The sequence below is a fragment of the Orcinus orca genome, chromosome 8 (genome assembly GCF_937001465.1).
Source record: "Orcinus orca chromosome 8, mOrcOrc1.1, whole genome shotgun sequence".
NCBI lineage: Eukaryota > Metazoa > Chordata > Mammalia > Artiodactyla > Delphinidae > Orcinus > Orcinus orca.
In genome coordinates this window covers 100629585-100652683 of record NC_064566.1, presented here as the reverse complement: position 1 = coordinate 100652683, position 23099 = coordinate 100629585, and the positions used below count along the sequence as shown (strand labels likewise).

Sequence of the window (23099 nt, the reverse complement as noted above, 5' to 3'; positions counted from 1 at the left end):
TGGTAGGTCCTCAATGAATATTTATTAAATGCACAGAGTGATGTTCTGTCTAGCTCCATTCTGGGATCTGAAGACTTCTTACCCTAAATTTCTCATTGTTCTGCAGCACAGAGTTCAGGTCCCCATTTCCCTTGGGCTCAGGAGGCCTGGCCTCTTGTTTCCAAGAGCCCCAGGGGGCTTCAGACTTAGAACTCACCTGGATCCTTGTCCCCAGTGTTATGGAAACTGAGGCGGGGAGGCCTGACTCAGCTCCAGAGCTAGAGGGAGAGAGCAGGCAGAGGGTTCTGCGCTACCCAACCTGAATGATAGGCAGGAAGTGGTCAGGACCGCCCCCCATGTGTTGCCACGGGGTACAGAGGCTCAAAACAGGCCTGTGAGTTAGGGCAAAGTTGATGGTTCTTTTCATCCACAGATGTAGAAACTGTGGCTCAGAAAGGGTAAGTCACTTGCCCCAAGTCACACAGCTATTTAGTGATCAGGACCCCTGGCTCTCAGAGCCAGTGCTTCCTTCCTCCTCCTTCTCCCCTCGCTGCCCACAAGCTGTGACCGGAGCCCTGACTCTGTAGGCTAAGGAGGGAGCTCCTGAAGAGGTGGCCTCCGCCTCTCCTGAGGGCAACATCTCCCGGAACCCCATCACAGCCTGGGAGGGGTGGCAATTGCAGCGAGATTTGAGGGGATGGAAAACTATTGGTGACTTTTGCACTTGAATATTTGGACACATTTCATTCTTTGTAAAAAAAAAAAAAAAAAAGGCTGCTTAGCAATTGCCCCGGCGCTAAATTTTTGCGGAAGACGTCAAATGCGCACACTGCTTCCCTTTGGTTGTCTAATAGTGCAAGTGGCTTGCCATCTCTGTTTGTTTGTTTCCTTGGTGTGCGCTCTCTTCAGCCCCTGGGAGCCCGAGGAAGCCTGGTGTTACATAAGCACCTCATCAGAGTAAACATCCAGCTCCACACTTCTTCCTTCAGTCCTTTCCCTGGAGGGGCACTTACCTCACCCCCGCGTTCTCCCAGAGCACAGAGAGAATTGTGTTCCTGACGCTGCCCCTTATTGCCAGCCAGTCGCCCCGGGGAGCTGAGCCCAGTCCGGAGCGTAGCTGAGCAGCATATCTGCTCCTCCTGCAATGGACAGGGCGCGGGGAGCTCCTGTAAGCTGACCTCCCGGGCCCCTCCGGAGCATCCTGTCTTCCCTAGTAGTATTTATTTATTCATAGGATAACTGTGCACCAGGCCCAGTGCTGGGTACCAAGGATATGAAGAGGAGTTAGCCAAGATCCCTTCCCAGGGAAAACCCAAAGTAGAGCTGAGGTGACAGACACTCAAAGAACTCACTACAAATCAGCAGCTATAACTGAGAAATGTATGTATTCTGGGAACCACGGAGTGGGCGAGTTCTGGCTCTGCTCGGGAGTCAGCGGCATTTGCACAGGGCCTTGAAGGATACACATGAATGAATGAATGAATGAATGGGTGAGTGAGTGAATGAGTGAGTCAAGATATATAAGCTGAAAAAAGTAATTCATAACAAGGGGCATGAAAAGCACGGGAAAACAGCAAGTGGAGGACGGAACAAGCCACTTCTCCTGGCCTGGTGTGGCCAACTGCCTCCTTCCTTGATTCTGAGAAGGAAACCGCAGGCTGGGCATCCTGGGCCTGCTTACTTAACCTCTCTGTGCCAATAATAATATCCACATGATAGGACTGTGGCAAGGACTAAATGAGATACTTCAGGCAATGATTAATAGAGTGTGTGGGACATAGCAGGCCTTGATAAATGGAGAAGTCATTATCATTACTTTTATCACTATCACCACCACCATTGCTCACAAGCTTACAGGGATCCTAAAAAAAAAAAAAAAAACGTGCCTCGGAGGCATAAAAACACTGCTGGGTGAACTTGATTCACCACCTGGTGTAAGCTTACATTCTTCACTTCCAACCCAAACATATCCTACTCCTTCTTGACTATGAAATAGAAAATGCTTTAGAAGAGACAGCCCTTTACCACGGGAGCTGCCTGGGCAACGCTCGGAGGCCTTGGTACAGGTTGTGTTGCCTGGGTCAGAAGTCAGAGCTAAGAGGTGACCTGCTCAGCTCAGAGCACAGGTGCTCAGCTCGGAGCTCGACGATGCAGCTACAGGTGGCCCTTTATTGGAGTGAGCAGACGCCCACATGCCACCTACGGGCCCTGCTGGCGAAGGCACTGGGACTCCGTAGCTGTCACTGGGGACAGGGACCCTGCATCTCCTGGGATTTGAGCCTGGTGGTCCCACATCCTGGGGGAGCTGCACAGACCTCCCACGGGCCTTGTCCTGGATATTGGGACCCCACCACACACATTCACCAGACTCCCCAAGCCAGAAAGCAGATCTCATCCTTAATGCCCCCTCACCGTCACCCCTACCCCCACCCCAAGCCTGTCATTTCTCCACCTGTAACACCTCACAAACGTACACAGCTTCTCATTCTCCTCTGCCACCTCCTCCAGGCAGGGCACCATCATCACTTGCGATAGTTTCCTAAAAGGTCTCCTTGCCTTTTTTAATTTTTTGCCTTCCTCCAATCGCCTCTCCACACTGAAGCAGGAGCAATCTTTCCAAGACAGATCTGGCCAAATCGATCCTCAGCTTAAAATTCTTCTACGTCCCCCAATCCTTCGGTAGCCGAGCCTTCAAGACCCTCCATGATCTCCAGCCCCTCCTCCCATCACAGCCCCTGTCCCACACGGGGCTCCTGTCAGATGGAAAAGCTTGCATTTCACTCACCCGCCAAGCCCCCTGTAGTACGGAAGTTCCCTCGGCCTCAGGTACTTCCAGCCACGCCCTTGTCACTTGGCTAACTCCTCATCCTCCGGTATCAACCCAGACCCCAGGCCCTGCCCTCTAGAAGCCATCCTCGACCCCACTAGATTTTACCTGGTGCCCTCCTAGGTGCTTTCAGGTGGTCCTCCCTTGCCTGATTACAGCATTTAACACAATGTACTAGAAGTGCCTGCTTACCTGTCATCCGCCTCTGTCCTCCCACTGATCTCTAAGCTCCCAAAGGGCATATCCCCATCCTGAATGATGCCTGAACATAGCAGGCAATAAACATTTGTTGAATGAATAACAAATGAACAAGTAAATGAGGAAGCAGCAAATGAATGAATGAATGAATGAGTTAGGATATATAAACTGAAAACAATAATACACAACAGGAGGTCATCACCCAGTGGAAGCTGACACAGGAGGGAGGCATGAAGAGGTCAGGAGCTAGCAGGAAGGGAGGGGACCTGGCAGAAAGGCAGGGAGGACATCAGAATAAAACGCCCCTGTCCATCCTGCTCCAGAGCCCTGGACCCCACCTGCGTAAATCTCAGCTACCCGGAGACAGAGAGTTTCATCAATAGGAAGACTTAGGCTATTTCATAAACTTTCTTTAAATTAAAATCAAGCAACGCACACACATACACATATACCCCACAGACATCTTCGTCGCTGAAAAGTTGCTCCCTATAAAATAAAAGAAGCTGTTTAAATGTCTTCCTTCCAAGCTAGCCCCACAGAGCTGGAGCTGAGAATACATTAGCCTTTAATGAAGTGAGACTCTCATCTTCCAGGAGACACCTCATTTAGCGCAATTGTTTCAGAGCCATTACAGAAAGACAATTACAAGGAAGCGGGGAGAGTAATTGGAAATGCTGGCAGGAGTTGGGCGAAATGATAATAAATAAAAATATTCAACCTAATAAGCTTCCAGGAGGGGGTGGGATGAAGAAAATCAACATAATTAGAACTGAACCTTAGCAAGGAAAAACAGACAGCAGGGTGGCAAGTGCTCAACTTGCACGGGAAGAAAGAAGTCACATGCAGCCCGTGATGGTTCCGGGGCTGCAGGCCTATGGACCCTCCGGAAGCTGCTGGAGGGAGAAGGGGGTGCCCAGAGCCCAGAGGCACTGGGAGCGCAGAGTGTGCTGTTCCCGGCCACAGCAGCCTGCGTGTGTGGGAGAGGCAGGCCCAGCCTGCGCCATGGGTCCTCCAAGTGTGGAGAGCAGGCGGAGGGAGGCCAGGGAGGAGCCGCCGAGCCCAGATTCTGCCGCTGACAATCTCTGGTTCTGCAACCCTGGGCAAGAGGACTCGGCTTCTGGTCTTAAGATGATGGAGGACAGCTGTTAGGATCTGTAAGTGTTCTGTCTTCTGTGCCCGCCATCTCCCTCTATTCAAACCCACCCCTTATCTGATAGGTCCCCTCTTGGCTTCTGAAATTTCAACATGGGAGCCTAGAAGTTAAGCTTAGAGACTCAGCCTAAGCATCATTTATACAAAAATCATTCCTGACCCCATTCTACCCGCCCACCCCACCCCTGCCGGGAGAACTACCACTACCGGCTTCCCCTGGGCCCTGGCCATGCCCAGCGGCTATAGCACAGTCCCTAGAACACAACTACATTGGTTGATGGGTTCTGTCCTCCCTAAATGACTGTCTAGAGCATTTGCAGAGGAAATGGTGTGAGGCCTGGCCGTTTGTTTCAAAATACTCGCAATGAAGAGGGGAGTGCTCATTTACGTTATGATTTCTTGTTTGGTTGTTTTTGAAAAAAGGGAATGTAAGTAACTTGAGGTCAGAGACCTCAAATTTGACACCCAGTACCTAACTCAGAACCTGGTACAAAGTAGGCATACACTTATTTTTTTGTTGCATAATGTGTCTCTAGTAAATATGTCCAGTGTACTATCTGGGAGTAGACAGCTGAGGATTAAATTGAAGTCAAATTTTTTAAAACTTTCAAAGATTCTCAGATAGTCTCAATTCAAATAAATATTATTCAAGCCCCATGTAATTTACTGAGTGCCTGTCATGTGCCAGGCCCTGGAGAGTCACAGGTGAAGGGGGTCCCCAAGTCACGGTCCCGAAGGAATTTGCCAGCCAGTGAGCTTCAGGCTGTATAGTTTTAGGCATGACATGAGGCCACGCTAGGGGATGGGACATTTGTCCGGAGACAGTAGCAAATAGGCACTGGACTCATCTCCTGGAGAGTGGGCCAGGGGCCCAAGTCCATGGTCCTCAACACTATCAGTAAAAAATGTGTAATACACGCTCAGTGCATGCATATATAAACATGCATGTGTGGGAGTGTATATAGTCACCCTACTGCTCTACCAATATATGAGATGTCTTAGGGAACATATTCAAAAATAGAAATCTAAATAGGATGAGATAAAAAAATACATACAAATAAAGTTGTAATATTTTCTTCTCTTATTCCAATGGCCCACCTTGCTCACTCTGTTTCGGAGACTCCATGTGTAGAGTATCAGTGTCTGGGACTTGACAGGCCTGCCATACAGAAGTAATGCCCGTCTGCTCAGCACACCAAACAGAATTTAACACCTGTTTTTCTTGTGCTGGCCCTAGCATCCAGTTTCCAGTAACTGGTGACAAATGTAATGAATGGTAATCCCATTCATTTGGCAAACACGTGTGATAAATTCAGAATGTGCCAGGCGCCATGCCAGGTGGAGTGAGGGCTATAGAAGCATCAGCCATGTGCCCTGTACTGACACATCTTCATGGAAGGGGACAGACAGATATACTCAGGATGCAGGTGGACCCTGGTCAGTGTCAGGAGACTCAGGCCAGGTGCTCTGGAAGGGAGAAAATGCTTGGTTTTCCCTGAGGGCTCTGAGGCTCGTAGAAGAGGTGGTGTGAGACTGGGGAGGAAGGGCAGGGTTTGGCCGTGCAGACAGAGAAGACTTTTCAGGAAAAGGAAATGCCGGGGGCAAAGACACAGGGGCAGTAAATCAAGGGGCGCATTCTTCTCTGCAGATCCTCAGCTCCATCTGGAGATCCCATATCCTGAGGCCGGGTGAAAGAGAGAGAATAATACTTACTAGAATTGCACATAAAAGGGACAGGGACGTGCTCTCAGGCCGAACACCCTGGAAACTAGAGAGCAAGGCATGCTGCCATGACAGCCTCCCTTCAAACATGCCAGTGGTTTGTCCCACAAAACAAGCATTTATTGAGCACCAAAGGCTAACAGGAGAGGAAAGCATTCTCCTCTGTCAGGGATGAACTGCGCATGACCTGGCCTGCAGGCGAGAACAGATGACCCCTAGGGCCATGCTAGTTCTAGGATGCTACACTTCGTACCCTTACCCTTGGAGAGCCAAGCATCTCCAATAAAGATATAATCGACATATGATGTGAATAATAGTCACAGAAAGACACCCAGTGTGCACCGGGAGCTCAAGGAAGATAAACCCTAGTTGAGATGTTGTTACACACATACTCATCACCAAGAAACTGAGTTCTAACCAAGTAAATGAGGGGTGATGGAGGGTACTCAAGGCAAAGAGGACCTCGTGTAGAAGCAGAGAGGCACAAAAGGGTACAGGAACCCCAAATCCTGCTGGTAACAGCAGATGGTCCTGGGATCCAGCAAAGCCAAGGAAAGCAGGAATCTTTGGGGTCCTGGGAGGAGACAAGAAGCCTGGGGATCGCTCTCAGGCTGACCCTGCTGAGCCTAGAGCTGGGTATCACACACAGTGGTGCTTAATAAATGTGTACTGATTGCAGACTGTCATTTCTAGGAAGGGCTGGGATAAGCGATTCATTCTTACAAAGCCCCAGGCAGGGCCACATGCTGAGATGCATTTATTAAAGTCTTCTCATGAGAGAGGGAGGGAGGGGAGAGAAGAGGGAAGGGGAGGAGCTGAGACAGGGGCTGCCCACCCTCGTCGACAGAGCCCCTCATCCCTCCATATCCCAGAGCAGGCACAGGGTCCAAAGGGGAGAGTAGACCCGGGCTATGGAGAAGAAAGGAAAACCAGCGACAATGCTCTCTGCATCCAGAAGCAGGGTCAAGCATTCCTACCATTTCCTTTAATTTTCCCGACGGTCCTGTAAGATGAGATTTTATCACTCTTTAACAGATGGGGAAACTAAGGCTAAGACCTGGTCCCGTCTCATCAAGGGAGGAAGTGGGAGAGGGGACTGAGGTTTGAATCCATTGCACCCTATTCCTCCAGATGCTGCCCAGACTGCAGGGCAGATGGGGAAGGTGAAGGCGAGCTGGACACCCCCAAGTGTGTGCTGCCCCAGGTCCCGGGTCCCCTCCAGCTTTCCCAGGTTCTGCCGCCCCCGACAACACTAGGTGAAATCCTAGGAGCTGGTGCGGACCTGCCCCAGAGCCCAGGCCAGAGATGGCCAGCAGCCCTCTAGGACCTGGAAGGTTCTTTGTTAAATGTGGTGCAGAAGCATCCTTAGCAGAGGAGCCTTTCATCCCCTTCTCATCCTGGTTGCTTGCTCCAGCCTCGATTTACACTTTGCATCTAGAATTCCAGCACACCCTACAGGACCCCTGGGACCTCCCCAGGCCCTGACATCACTCCCCTCCCAGGAGGTAGGAGCCCTGGGTTCCAGTCTAGCCTCTACCACCAAACCCTCGGTGGCCTTAGGCAAGGTGTTGCCTCCTTTGAGCCTCAGTTTCCCCGCTCAGTACCAAGGAATTCAGTGACCCCTAAGTCCTTGAGCATCCCATGAGCCTCTTCTTCACTCTCCAGGCTACTCCTTTTCCTCCCTGCCCCATCCCACAAAAGCCAGGAATTCCTTCCCTTGGGTGAGTCACCATCGCAGGCCCCTGGGAATCCCAGGTGATGCCATCCCAATGGGGGCAGGCAGGCTAGGACCAGGGCCTCCGCACAGCCCGGCCGGGGTGTGCTGGCCAGGAGACTTGGGGAGGGGGCAAGGTCCCCAACACAAAGCCAATCCCAACTGCTTCATTCACGAGAGATGTCCTAGTGCAGTGGGAAGTAGGCTTTGGGGTCGTGTGGACTTGAGTTCACATCCCATCTACTCCTCTTTCTCGTTGTGGAACAATGAGCGTGTTGCTTAACCTGTCTGATTAAGCCTGGCTCTCTGATCTGTTCTATTATTAGAGGACCTGCCTCACAGCGTTGGTGGGAGGGTTACAGCAGATAATGCACTGAACAGAAGCTATTCTTCTTCAGCCTCCTGGATAAGGATAATAGTAGGACTCCCGACGTACTCGACAGTACTGGAATCACATGGTACGGGGAACAGAGCTGCCACCCACGCTCAGCCAGCCACCCAGGCTGAGCAGTTTCATGATGAAAAAACCCACCTTGCAGCAGGAAAGACTCCCTCAGGAGAGACCCAGATGGGTCACTTGAATGTGATACACTTTCTTTTTTTTAAATTGGGTTTAAAGTTATAAAACAACAGCAGTGAACTCCTCCTGCGCCTGCAGGTACTTGGGCCCACGTGGGGACTGGGGGCATGAATTACACTCACCCAGCCTCCCCCATAAGGCCGGGCGGTCCCGAGCCCAGACACACCCGCCGTGTGGTCCCCTGCAGCAGAAAGCGGCTCCACACCGGTCCCAGGTCGGAGATGGGTCTGCCTCGTGGACTGACCTCACAGGCACCCTCGGACGCCCACCCCCAAAACCCACCCCAATTCAGTCCTAAGTATCCCTAAGGTGCCTTCCCATTTCCCGCTGTAATAAACGGCACAGAATGCAAATGGAGCTGGATGTGGGACCCAGATGTTTGCACTAATTTAATGGAGGGAACACCTTGGATTAAACACTTTGCAAAACACTCACAAATAGGTTCAGTGCATGAAAAGCCTCCCAAACCCCTGGCACCTGGCTGCGGCTGCCTGGGGCTCCAGGAGCGTTGCCCGGGGTGGGCGGGCATGGGGGAGAGACCAGAGCAGGGTGGAGACAGGATGCCTCCAAACACAGGGGGAAAGTGAGGGAGCCAGGCTCCCGGGAGGGCTTCCAGCAGATTCTCCACCGGCTGGGGCTGACTCCACCAAGAGGCAGGATCTGGGAGGGTTGGGGATGGTGGAAGGCAGCGCCTGCCTCCCCACGTGGGTGACGGCTCGCCTGTGAGGACCCACAACGGGCAGGTGCCTCCCTGTCCTTAGGACTCAGCTCCAACCTGGAGGCCTCACTGCCCACCTGGCTGACATCCAGTCACCCAGCTGCACGGAACTGGGGCCTCCAGGCCCAGAGACTCCAGGGAGGATCAGCCTACTTAACCTTTTGGACTTGAGAGTGGGTGGGAAACCTCTCTCAGAAATTTCGGGGTTATTTGCACAGCAGTGCTAATTTCTCTGAAGCTCCTTCTTCCTTGCCTGCCCCTACAGCTTAGGGTGCTTCAAAAGCTCAAATCCTGTGCACCTACCAAGCCCCAACCCTCCGCTTCACCTTTCACGCACCCATCCATCCATCCCCTCAGCTCTGGAGCTACGGAGATGAGTGACCGCCGGCACCTGCCCTGGTGTTCACGGTCCCAGATGCCATGTGATAAAGGCCCTCAGGGAGGCATACTGTGCAAGCAGGGAGCTCGGGACAGTGCAGCAACTAGGCACAAGAGGGTCAAAAGACCAGTGGAGAAAAGGGGAAAAGCTTACCTAGCAGAGGGAACAGCACATGCAAAGATAATGAGGCACAGAAGACGGGGCAACGGCTGAGACTCAAGAGAGACCATTTGTGTGGGTCCACTTGGGGGACAGGTGGCACAAATGAAGATGGGCCCTCTTCACCAGACCCCTCCTCCCACCCCGGCCCCTGGAAGTCCCCATAGTTGGGCCAATGGGGAATCAGTTCCCATAATAATTGCTCTGTAAGCCTCAGAGTTCCGACACGGCCTGGATGATTTTATATTCCTGAAAACAGAATCCCTAATTTTCAAACACAATGATCACTTCAAGTGTAATAACCATTATAATAATAACCCCTTACACTTGCTTTATAGTTTATAAAACACTTTCACATATCTCTTATAATCTTCCACCAACAACCCTTCAAGAAAGATAGAATAGGTAGTGTTAGAATTCCTGCTTTCTGAATGAGAAAATTAAATCCAAAGGTCCCAGCTACCTAAATAACAGGGCTCAAGCTCAAGCTCATTCACTCATTCAGTGCATCACAGAGTGTTTGTTGAGCACCTATTTATGTACCAAGAAACCCTTCAGACTCAGAGCATAGATAGCATGGTGGGGATGTTAAGATGGTTACAAGCCTCGGTGAAGAGACAGAACATGGGCACCAAGGGAAAAACTTCAGGGCAAAAAGCAAAGCACTGAAACTCAGGAACCAAGAAAAACATAAAGCACTGTCTTCAAACACTGCCTCACACAAACACACCCTGCGGCCTGCACAGACACAGGCAACAGGCTTATGCCCTTATCACGTAGGAGGATGCGAGCCGTTTCTCCTGGACTTCCCCCATGCTCTACAGCATGGAAGGCAGACTCCTTTATCCTCACATCCCCACCGCTAGCTGGGCAACAGACCAGAGCCAGCAGCCGGGAGCCATCTGTGGGGCCGGGGTTTCGCCCATCCCCCAGCACACACACAGACGCACAGGCCCTCCCAGTGCAGGAACCCAGGCATTCCAGCACGGGGACAGCCCAGGGTGCAACAGCTGAGGTTCTAGTCAGGATGGATGGATGGATGGATGGATGGATGGATGGATGGACGGATGGACGGATGGACGGACGGATGGATGGATGGATGGATGGATGGATGGATGGATGGATGGATGGGATAGATGGATAGTTGGATGGACGGATGGATGGATGGATGGTTGAATAGATGGATAGACGGGGAGGGAAGACTGGGAAGCATAAGAGCTTTCACCTACCTAGAGGTAGAGCCTGCTGGGTCCCCACCACTGGACCCAGTTACAAGTAAACACTGCCTTGCTCTCTGATGAGGATAGACTATCCTCAGTGCCCTCTGCAAAAACAATACCCACTTCACAGGATCCACGTGAGAATGCGCAACAGGAGATGCTGACACACCTAGTGCAGGGCCTGGCACACAGGGGGAATTAAGGCTTTCCCACCCAGGAAGTAAAGGTAATGGATGGGCAAGTAACTCTGCAGAGCCCCCACAGAAATCAGCCTCCTGCCCCGCCCCCATCGCCCTTCCTGGGGTTTGGAGGACTTACTAGAGAACACCTCTCCATCACTCCACCCCCTGCCCCTTGGTTCGTTCCTTCATTTTTTCATTCAACCAAACCAAACTTGCAGGGGGCCTCTTGTGGCCAGGGATGATTCTAGGTACTGGGATTAGGAGAAGAATAAGATTCAGTTCTTAACCTGGATAGATAGATACATATGTTTGAGGTGCTTTGACAACGCACAGGATGAGGGAGGACAGCAGTGTTTCAGGAAAGGCAGGAAGCGCCGTGAGCAGTAGTCAGAGAGGAGATATGTGAGCTGGGTATTGCAGGAGGCACAGGGGCTATTCAGGACGAGGAGATTCCAGGCAGAGGGAACAGCAAGTGCAAAGGCACTGAGGTGTGAAGTGATACAGAGTATTTGGGGGGAACTGAGCAACCTGGTATATTTGGGTACCAGGAATAGAAGTGTCTGTAAGTAACAGGGAGGAGGGAGCTATGAGGCGGGCAGGAGATGAAGCAGGAAAAGTAGACAGGGCTGAGCTGGGAGGCCCCTGGCCAGCCAGGCCAAGGAAGCCGCAGACAGTAAAGAACCCCTGGGGATGGAGGAGCACAGGCGTGACACGGGCACACGCTCACAAGAGCATTAATTAGGCTCCAGCTATTGCTGGCATGGCGCTAGGCTCCTCCACATACAGGAGGCTAGTCCTGGCTCAGTCTGATGATACATGAATTTGACAAGGTCTTCTCCTCTTTGATTCATGCAATTATCGCTGGAGAAATGGCCAATTTGGGAGCAATTTTTCTTCTCTGAAGAGCCAGGCTGGCTGGCTAACAGTGAAGGCCAGGGGAGCGTTCCTGCATCACCACTGCCACCACCCACAGCCAGAGCTGCTGGGAGCAGTGTCTGGAAATCCCGAAGAAGCTCTGGGGATCTGGGAAGGACTTGAGAAGGGTAATGGTGGAGGCCACAGGAGCCACAGAGGAAGCGTAAAGCGGGGGGAACCCCTCAGGCTGGATAAAGATTGATGTGTACCCGCATTTCCAGAGAACTGGAGAGAAAGGCCAGGTGGGTGGTGGCAGCCACCTTGTAGCTCCAAGCCCTGCTGGAAGCTTCCCGAGGCCTGCTTAGCAGGGAAGGTTCTCCCTCCCCTCCTTCATCTCCTCCCCTCCCTCCCCGCCCCCCTTCCCTGTTCCTCTCCAGAAAGGTTTATGGAGAAGACTCCAAATAGCCCCTCTCCTGCAGTCACGGTCACACCAACTGAAAGGAGATTTAATTAGCAAAATCTCGTTAGGCAAACGAAATTATCCGTAAGACAATAGTCCTCTGGACAGGGGGTATGATTAAACAAAGCCATTAATTGAGAGAGTCGCTTTGGCAGCCCCCGGAAGCACTCATCTCTGGGCCCCTCCGCCCGCCCCACCCCCTCCCCACGTCATCTCGGCTCTTCCAGGGCCCCTCCAGTTGGGGCTGCAGACCTCTCTCTCATCAGCGGCCTCTCTGCTGCCACATTCCTGCTAAAGTGCCTGATTGCATAATGTCTATTTGCATAATGTAAATTGCAATCTCCTAGCTCGGGAGGCAGGAATCACAGAACAGCCATTATTTTTTTACCACTCCACAAAAATTCTACATTTAGAAAGCAGATTTGCAGCTCAGAAAGCCGTATAAATCTGAATCTGCCACAAATGTCATTAAATCACACCCATTAAGCCGGACCAACGAAGAGCCCCTGTCACTGTTCTCTGCACACTCGAGGACTCCCAGGCCAGATGGAGGCCACGAAAAAATGGAGGCTGTGGCAGCGGGGCTGCAGCAGGAGCTGCAAAGGCAGGAAGTTCTGTCTCGTAAACCTTCACACACACACCCCACGCACAGGCCCCACCAAGACCTGGCGGGCGGAGGACGGAGAGGGGGCGGAAGTGGTTTGAGTTATTTCTAAGCTTGTTGCCTGATTTCTTGAGGGCACTCGGTCTGCAGACTTTTAATTTACGGAGCAGAAGAGAGTATGCGGGGAAGAAGCCTGCACCTTCCGCAAAGGGAAGGGGAGATGCCAGGTATTTCATGCGAGGGTGAAAAGTCCAGGCCTTCAGCAGCTCTTTAATGACCTTTTTCTGTCTTCTCCCAAGTCCCCTCCAGCCAAGTGAAGGAAAACCGGGGACAAATCCTGCCCTGACTGGGCTGGGCTGGACCGGATTCTGAGCTCCTTTTAAGAGCTGTTTCCTAGGGGCCACTGGAGAGAGAGGTGAGTCACAAGGTCCCTAGAAAGGGGCCTTCCCTCCGACAACCACTCATGATTCCAGTTTCCCCACAGCCATGTACCTGGTTACTTTTTTGCCTCTTTATTGCTCATTCAATATTCATCTGTCAAAGGGCAAGATGCTAATGTGTATTATTAAAATATCAATAGTTCATGAGTGAACTTTTATGGAGAGTACAGTTAAAGGAAAGATGCTAGACCATCTCTGTCAGCAGCAACGGAGAGGAACAGTCTTTCCATCTCTACTTTTTCCTAACGTACTGGGTGAGTGGATGGCTGAACCATTACTGTATACATACTGTGTGCCAGGAATGGCTCTACAGCTCACACGTGCTGGATTTCATTTAGTCCTCACAGCCGTCCTGGGAAGGGTGTACAATCCCATTTCCATTCTAGAGACCAGGAATCTGAAGACCAAAGAGATGTATGCAGAACCACAGAGGTTCTAAGTCATGGGGCTGAGACTCAAACCCCAGCTTTGGACTTCAAACCCAATGTTTTTCCCCCCAAGTTGAAGCCTTGAAAATACAAATGATCTTTTAGGTTTTTATCTGTTTCCTTCACCTGCCCAAATTAAACATTGGTTTCCTGACCTAAGTTTCACAAAAGGGGAAAGGAGAGAACAGGAAATCATTCCGTGCTTTCACACAGACCCATTTCCACAAAGCCGGCCTCCACTTTAGAGGTGTCTAAGTCAGTTCCCAGAATCTTTTCTGAACATTTAAAATCTTAGAACTGAGGGTAACATTGGAGGTGATGTCATCAGACATCCCCTGTTACAGGAGAGTAAACTTGAGATTCTTGGGGCCGCATAATGAAGTGATTAAGTCTCTAGGATAGAGTCATAAGTTTGATTTCAACTCTGTGACTAACTTACTGTGTCACTGACTATGGTACCTCTCTTGTCTCTGAGCCTCTGCTCCCTTTCTGTATGTAATACCAAGGTAGTAACAGTGTCTCATAAAACAGTTCGAGGGTTTCAATAAGAATATGCACATCACATGCTGAGCAGAGTGTCTAGCATGTAGTAAGTGCTCAACAAATGAGTTATTACTATTAATATTAAGTCGACTTGTGGGAGACTCCAAGACTCTCCCACCAAAACTTTTCATCAAAACCAAGCCCCTTTGCCCCTCTCTTCCCTGCCCCCTCCCTTTCACCATTAGCCATTCTCATATCTTGGCCCTTTGGAAAAACCAACTGGTTCTGCTCCCACCCTGTGGTTGCTTGAGTTTTGTTTCTATCCCCTTAAGTCACAACAAGGCATCCAGGGTACTCAGATTCTCTTCCAAAACTTAGCTGCATCCGGGTCAGGAAAACGGCAAAGGAACTGGAGCCTGGTCCTCAAAGGCCCCGCCTCCACAGGTTACAGTGTGTGTGGCAAAGAGGAAGCATGGAGAGGAAAGGACACGAGGATCACGGAGGAAGGGCTGCCCGCATAGCCCACGCCCCCTGCACACCCTGACAGACCCAACAGCCCCTTCGGTCTGATCTTTGGCTGAAGCCTCCCCCAGCCCGGAAGGCCAGGGAGTGGAGGGTGTGGGAGCTATGCCTGGGAATGAAGGGCTCAAGGCTTGTGGAGTCCTTGTCACAGGTCTAAGGCCCTCTCCAGACCTGGCACTTCAAGCTGTGGGTTGCAAACTGGACCCATTGTTGCAGAGAAGGACTATAACGTAGCGCAGGGGTCCGCAGCCTGTTAGGAACCGGGCTGCACAGCAGGAGGTGAGCGGCGAGCTAGCAAGCTTCATCTGCCGCTCAGCATGGCTCGCATTACTGCCTGAAGCATCCCTCCCCTCCCCCACCCCCACCCCCACCCTCCCGATCCGGGGAAACTGTCTTCCACGAAACCAGTCCCTGGTGCCAGAAAGGTTGGGGAGCGCTGTGGTACCAACTGCAGGGCCTCCTAACACCAGCGTGTCCTCGGGGAATGCCCCCCTGGGGGCGGAGCCTAGCCTGGCTGTGGGGGGCGGTGCCTTTAAAGCCAGACATTGGGTGGGTTTAGACAGTCTGGTTCTTGGAGGCAGGTTTCCTTAGCTGCCTCGGGCGTAGATGAGGCTGTGCTGGGCCAGGCCTGAGTAGTGCTCCCCAAAGACGGCTGCTACAACATAGTACCCCCCAAACACACTCTTCATCTGATGTGCTGTGGGTACTCCTGCTTTGAGACGTGGCTGCAGGGGCAGTGTCCATGTCCCCTTCTCTAAACTCAGGTGGGCCTTTGTGCCTGCCCCCAACCAGGGCAACGTGTGAACGTGATACTGCCGGGCTTGGGCAGTGCAGCCCCGTCGATCCACGTTATAAAGATGTCCAGGCCACGTGGAAAGGGCACGTGGACCTGGTGGACAGCCCCAGCTAGCGCCTCAGCCAACAGCTGGTATCCACCCCCAGAGGGATGAGCGAACGAGCCTCCAGATGATTCCAGCACCCAGCTTCTGCCCCAGCAGAGACCCCAGACCTGGGGCTCAGAGGCAGTCTCCCCACCGTGCCCTGTTTGAACTCCTGACTCACAGAATAAAGGAGCATAATGAACGGTGTTAAGTCACTATGTCTCGGGGTGGTTTGTTACACAGCCATAATAACTGGAACACCACTTGAATTAAATTAGAATGTTTGCTGTTTCCCTCTCAAATCCAGCCCTCACTTCAGACTCGCAGACTGTTCCCTCCTCCGCAGGTCCCGTCCCACCTTTTCTTCCTCCCCCTCCAAAAGGCAGGCTCCTCTTTAGCAAAAAACACTCCCAGGAAGATCCTTTGAATCTTCCCCTTTCAGAGTCCCAGGACCTGAAGATCCCCACTCTTCCCCGTTCCTCTGTGCGGGTCCCAGAGTGTCCCTACGAGGGAGGTCCCCCAGGTGTGGGTGGGCCCGGGCCAGGAGCCCGGCTGTTCTCGGGGACAGGGACGGAACGTGCAGACTTATTTCCCCTACACGTATCCCGGTCTCAGGAAGCTTCACGCTCGGCTTGCTCCTCTCATACTGACTTGACTGATGAGGTCCCTCTAACCTCTGGTGCGAGGAGACATCGATTCTCGCAAAGGTCATTATCTTCCTACTCTGGCTCCCCCCACCCCGGCCCCATCTCCTAGGTAGGCTTTCCTGGAACAGGATGGAGGGAGGCACCCTTCCCCAGCCCGGTGTCTGGGGATCGACCACTCCGAGCTGGGCGGAAAGGGGATGCCCTGGGAGCCGCGCCCTGTCAATCACAGAGGCACCAGCACTGCCGCGCAGGCCATTAGGCGGAGGGCCGGCGCCCTGCTCACTCACCGGGCAGCCATCGGCAGGATGTTAGACGATCGCAGGGCGGCCATTCTTATGATTTATTCAAATGCTCATTACAGTCAATCTATTTTTACACAGAGGTGAAGATATGCGCTGACAACGTTTAATCATTTAAAATTCCGTGGACTGGTTGGGAGCCAATGTACTATCAAAGTCGCAGCCGCTCAGCCCCCGGGAGCCCCCGAAGCAGGGTAGGGAAGCTGTGCAGCCCCAGGCCAGCCCTTCCAGCTGACATTGCCTGAGCGGCGCCTAGGTGGAGGGTGCAGAGGGGAAACAAGGAGCAGGGGATCCCAGCCTAGCCTCCAGGAGCTCACAGCCTCGCTGAGGGCACACAGCGAAGCGCGGGCAGAGGGATGCCCAGCAGAAGGATGAGGCGCAGCATCTCAGAAGAGGGAGAAATCACTTCTAGCTGGATCACCGAAGGAGGTCGCAACGAGCAGACTGGACTTAGGCCAGGGCCTACAGGTGGGAAGCCTTATGCCAAGTGGGAGAACCAATATGAGGAAATACACAGACGGATAAGGCGGGGAGCAGCTCCCGTGCTGATGGAAGGGAGGCGACCAGCAGTACCTCCTTTTTCCTCCCTCGTGTCTCTCCAGAAACAACCAGACATAAAAGCAAGCGCGAGCTATGAACTTGGCCCAGGTCCTCCTCTCCCGGCCTCCGAAGCTTAGCCTGCCCTTGCAACCTCCAGAGCTTCTCTCTCCAACACTCATGACACACATAACACATCATGTCCACCTTAACGCACAATCAATACAGTCTAATTAAATAGGATGTCATGTTACAGGGCCTCTTCGTCACATTCGGACCTCATCTAATTAGAGGTCCACTGTATTTCACATTCTGACCAGCTCATTGAGACAGAGCGCGTCTCTCACACAATGCATGGCTGTGAAAGATCGGGTTCAGGGCTGGTCTTTAACCCATAACCTTACTGAGTCAGCATGGAAAACGCCAATCAGAGTTACTCACAGTTCACAGTCCCTTTTCTGGTGAGCGGCATGGAGGACGGCAAGCCTCAGAGTCCTGCTCCAGAGTCAACCTGTCAGCGAAAGAAAACATCTTTATAGACTGTGTATGATTCTGCTGGGAGCGAGCGCCAAGATCGGATGGGGGTAAACTCAGAAGTGGGTCCTGCTCCGAAGCACAGCCAGGGCTGGCAGCCCTGTGTCCCCATTGCTGAGTGGGGGGAGTTTCCTGAGCAAGGAGCTCCTGGTGCAAAATGACGGTTGTTTAGAGGACTAACCAGGACAGAGAGACAGGATTTCTTGCGAGTTTCATCCCCTTCCCCAGAGAAAAAGAGGCTCATGGCTGTGGAGAGCACTGAGCTGACCAAGGCAATGATCCTTTACTGATGCCACCTGTCTGACGGAAGACCCCGTGCGGGGGGACGGAGCTGAGCAACCCTTGGGGAAGCTGGCAATCTGTATGGGGGAGCTGCCCAAACAAGCAAACGCCACCACCGATGCTGTGGTTTATGGCAGGATTATGGAAAGTCCAGTTGTAGGAGGGCACTTTCAAGTAAAAGTGAAGAGTCCCATTGGGTTAGAAGGGAGATATGCATGGAGAAAAATGATGGGGGCGTGACTGGAAAGATCAGAAAACATGACTGCTTTTAATTCTCTTCTTGGGATAAAGCAATAACAACAAGAAGAAGAAAAACCCAGCACACATTTATCAGGTGTCTGCTCCACGAGCTACACTCTCCAGGTGCAGCAGGAATGAAATCCACAGCTCCTGTAATAAAAGTGCCGCCACGTCAGTGGTGAAATAAGAATATCATATGAAACATCATCCAGTAAGACGAGAACATACATAAAGTAGTGCTGAACTATGTGGTAGAGACCATAACTCTCTCTCCACAGAGAAACGAAGTTGGTGACAGCTGGGGTCTTCAAGGAAGTTTTCAGGGGGAGGCAGACCTTGACCGGGGTCTTGGAGGACTGGTCAGGAAAGATTCGGCTGGTGGAAGAAGAGAGAGGGCATTCCAAGAAAGGGAGCACTCTGAGCAAGGGTGACAGGGGAAAGCATGGAGTGACCAGGGAGAAGGCTGGGCCGCCTGAGAGACTAGAGGAGGGAGTAACTCTGAGTAAGCAGGGAGGGGCCAGAGCATCTGGGCTCCGAGTGTCGGGCAGAGAGGCCAGGCTTGCGCTGTGAGCTCCTGGAGCCACTGAAGGTTTTCCAACAAAGGAAGGTCATGAAGAAGAGGACACTCCCCACCCCACCGCTCTTTAGTATTTTCCTTTTAATTAAGACAGAGAGGCTCCCTGGAAGAGGTAGAATTTCAGATAGAAGATTGAGGCATGGGGTGTAATACAACGCACTCATGGAAAGATGTCCCTCTTGTTCATGATGATGTCGCCCAGGAAGAGGCACTTCCTCTGGGGCTGTCTACTAATATCTCCAGGACCAAGACTGGTGACTCACGGAAGGACCTCAGAGATGAGACCAGACCACTGAAGGCAAGTGCGTGAGGATGACTGCACCTTACGCATCTTTACAGCCCAGCATGTGTCAGGTTCTCAGCAAGTGTCTGTTGAAAGGTTCAGTGATGGACTCTGTTCATTCTAATCAGTTTCCACAACCAGCCCCTGGCTGGCAATGGGCTCCAACTCGTAATCTTCTAAACCACTGACACATTGCTACTGAGCATACGTGAACTCAGTACAGGAAGTTTCTAGGCTGAATTGCATGGAGTGGGGATTTACCCCTGCCCTCTTGGGACTGTCGAGACACCAGCGACTTGGAAGAAGATACGGCAGACTTGCCATTTGCACGTGCCGCCAAGCTGTGAAGGACAGCCCCTCTGCCGGGGAGATGGATTCTGATGGGCAGTGTTATAAAACTTTGAACAAGCTAAAAGGATGGCCCCAAACTAAAAAGTTAATTTTTTCCTCTACCAGTTTTTAGTTCTTGCACAATAACATCATGACAACCATAAATTAAATAAATTTGAAAATTTTAAAAAATTTCCCACAATCCCATCACTCTAAACCATCATATTATTACAGTCTATGCCCACAAGCAAATCCAGTTTAATTTTTTACAGAGTTGTAGAAAAAGATTTGACACGAATAAATATACCAAACCCTACTCTTCCATTCAAAAATCAATTGCAAAAATCACAGATTGGAGTGACCTGTTTTTTTTTTAAAAAAAAGACAAGGGTTATTTGAGTTAAATGCAAGCAGAGGTAGAGCCCAGGGTATGGTGTTGCTGCCAAACCCATTACATTGATCCTAGTTGCCTAAATAGCTATACGGTGGCCAACCAAGGGGAGAATGGTCCCCTCACTTTAGACTTATCAATCCACATTACTTTTAGATGCAGCTGTGGCATCATGTTTTAATAAATTTGACAGTGACGAGTAGAAGAGAGAGGTGAGCAAAGACATCTAGCTCTTTTAACTAAAGTTAAAAGTTTAGTAGTTAAAAGCACAAGCTCTGTAAGCAGACTGTACAGGTGTCCATCCCAGTCCCACCACTTCCTGGCAGTGGGCCCACGGGCAAGTTACTTAACTTCCCTGCGCCTCGGTTTTTCATCTGTAAAATAGGGCTAATGAGGGTTCTGCCTCTGAGGTTGGCTGTGAGGGTTTAATGAGTTCATATACCGTAAAGCGCTTAGAACAGTACCTCACACAAAATAAGCACTCATTGCATTTTAGCTGTCATTGTTGTTATTTTCCTTATTAGGAGGCCGTGAGAGAGAAGATATGGGAGAAGAAACTAGAGATGGACCTTCATTTGTCCCTCTCTAATATGACCCATTGGTCCTATCTAATTCTATTGACTAAAGCAACAATCTCTCTCCCACAAGGTGGTCCTCCAAATATTTGAAGAAACTATGTGACAGAGAGCCTGCGTTGCTATACACGGTAGAATTAGGGCTAACTGATAGAAATCAGAGGAAGCCAATCCTCAGTTCAATACAGGAAAGACTTCTCTAGTCCTATGCACCATCCAGCAATGAGTTAGGCTTCCTTGGAAGGTAGTGAGCTCCCAACACGGCAAAGGGAATCCTGTATTGGGTGAGAAGATGCCCCAGAAAGCATGGTCTCCCAGACTTGGCTTCCCCCATCCATAAAATGTTAAAAAACATTGTGAGACTGGGAGGGTTGACAAACATGTATATTGATAAAACATTAATAGTGTCTTCTTTCACCACCGTTTCATAAAGTAATTCAACCCCCAAAAGTAAGGAGAGCAAAAAGGACCACCTTAAAAAAAAAAAAAAAAAAAAGACCACCTTAAAAAAAAAAAAGGACCACCTTTTGAACTCTTTGAAGTGAATGGAGCATCATGAAAAGCATCCCCCCCACCATCTCTGTCTCTTCTCTCTTTCTGTCTCTATCTCTCTCTGTCTCTAACTGTCCATCTCTCTCTCACACACACATATACACACATATGTGCACCTGCAACCTCTCCACATTGTCCTTGTTTTTCACTCCTCACCATGCACCAGCAGACACGTGCTGGGGAACCACGTGCGTGATATTTTGGGGCCTTCCAAAGCCAGCAGCCTATAGTCCTGGAAGGCAAGTGGTCATGTCAAAGGCCTTCAGACAGCGGCCCTGCAATAACGCAACCAGAATTGAAACTCAGGCCTACCTTACTCACCATGAAGATAAACTTGAATCATAAATGGAATTGAGCATTCACATTTATAAGTATGAGAACATTTATGAAAAGGTAAATGAGAGAGCTGATTGTTAAGAGCTGGGGAGAAGTATAGAAGAAAGCTTCCCACGGGAGGGAGCACACTAGAACTTGACCCTCCATGCCCAAGGACAGCTGAGCGAGCTCCCACGAAGCATCCTAGGTAAGTTGAAAGGATGAACAGAGATGAGCCTGGGGCTTAGCAAGGACCACAGAAGGCACTAGACCAAGGGCGTCATGGGTTCACACCCTGAGTCCATCGTTCACTTACCGTGTGATCTTGGACACGGAACTTTAACCACTCCCTGCCTCAGTTTCCTCATCTGCAAAATGATAGTGCTTGACTAGATGATCCTTAAACCAAAATACCATCTGACATCTATACATCTCTGAAGCTGCCCAGACTCACCCCCATATCACAGCTCAGTATATGGTTGTGGGTAAGAGTAAAGACACGGGAGTCAGACGGTTCTGAGTTTAAGCCTGGGTCCATCACCTTCCTAGCTTTAACCTCTACGAACCTCAAGGTTCGCACCTTTAGAAGGGGGATAAGGGTAGCGCCTTTAAGTGAGATGATGCGCCGAGGGCATTTTGTGCAATGCCTGGAACATATTCATAATGACGAATGAAGCTGCAGTTGCTGTCTTTCAGCGTCAGGAGGGCTAACAGCCCAGGAGGGCTAGCAGAGTCTGGATGGGAAAAGGGAGACAAATCAAGAAGCCTGAGGGCTTCTGCATTCATCCCACTGCCTGTGACAGGCTCCTCTGTTACTACCCCAGCCAGACCTTTAGGATGAGGACAGATCGTGACAACCTGTTCTCAGGCCCCGAGAGTCTCTCTGGATGGTCCCCATCTCTGAGAAGCCTCTGTAGGCACATGAGCAAAACTCCCCAAAGAGAAAGAAAACTTGAATAGACCCTCCCAGGAGGAAACGCCTGCAGGGCCACTCGTCCCCCCACGGTGTGTCCTGCGTCTCCCACCTCATCACCCGAGTCCCCTCTCTGCTCCACGTCTGCTCCCCTCGCCCCCTGACGACAGCTCGCCGTGGTTTACGTTAGTCCAGTGAGGCTGTCAGCGACAGCATCACAGACCCCGGCCACCAGGCTCTCAAAGACACAACAACTGGGCAACCGAATACTGAGAGGATCACCTGGCACTAAATGTGTGGCTCTGAGAAACGTACCCACCCAGCACTGAGGGTGCCGCGCAGGCTTCCTCAAAGCCTGGTAAGAACAAGGCTGATTCCCCACTGTCCTCAGCCCCCTGGGCTGCAGGCAGTGCTGGGCACCCAGCGGCAGAGGACCTGGAAATTGTCCCTCAGCCATGCTCCCCAGGCCCCGTCCAGGCCCGAGACTCTAAGCTGGACCCCGTTCCTGTAAGTGGGCACCCTTGGAGGTGAGAAAACACCAAGACCCGAGACGTGCTTATTCTCCATCGGGAGCACCCCTGCTCTTCTTCCTGGCCCATCGTCGCTGACCTGCCTCAGGCCTCCTTCTCTCTCCCCTGGGCCCCCAGTCGGTCTCCTGGCCTCCAGCCTGGCCCCGCTTTTGCCCACCCACTACCTCCCACGGCCTGGGATCTTCCTGAAACACAAATTGCGTCATGTTTGTTCCTCCTCAAAACCCTCCAAGGACACCTCAGTGCTGGCAGAGGTCACCCACTGGCAGCCCCTAGCTGGCCTCTTGCCCGTCTGATGTTTTTGTAAATTCTGCCAACATCTGAAAAGTGGGACATTTCACATTTGAAAATCCAGGCTCCTAAGTTTTCTCTAAAATTTGGATGGCCTAACAACGCTGATCTTGCATTTCCACGTGGCAATCACCAGATGACGCTGAGTGTCAGAGGCCCCCATTTTCATCAGGCATGGGTCCTCCTGTTTGCCCCCCAGAGAGAGGACAGATGCGCCTGGAAGCCGCTTCAGTCGCAGGGCGGGGCACCTGGAGGCTGACGCACGCCGCTTGCTGAGGGTTCAAGGTGACAGCACGGAGG

General features: G+C 51.4%; 1 protein-coding gene across 5 annotated transcripts in view; it reads right to left on the bottom strand.

Moving 5' to 3' along the window:
• The window catches only part of PKNOX2 (PBX/knotted 1 homeobox 2), a 256856-nt gene that overhangs the window by 166642 nt on the left and 67115 nt on the right, over positions 1-23099 (bottom strand). For all 5 annotated transcript variants that reach the window (XM_033407436.2, XM_049713227.1, XM_049713225.1 and 2 more), the window contains exon 2: positions 17428-17497. The gene's annotated coding sequence lies outside the window, so the exon portion shown is untranslated. The remainder of the gene's footprint in view (positions 1-17427; positions 17498-23099) is intronic.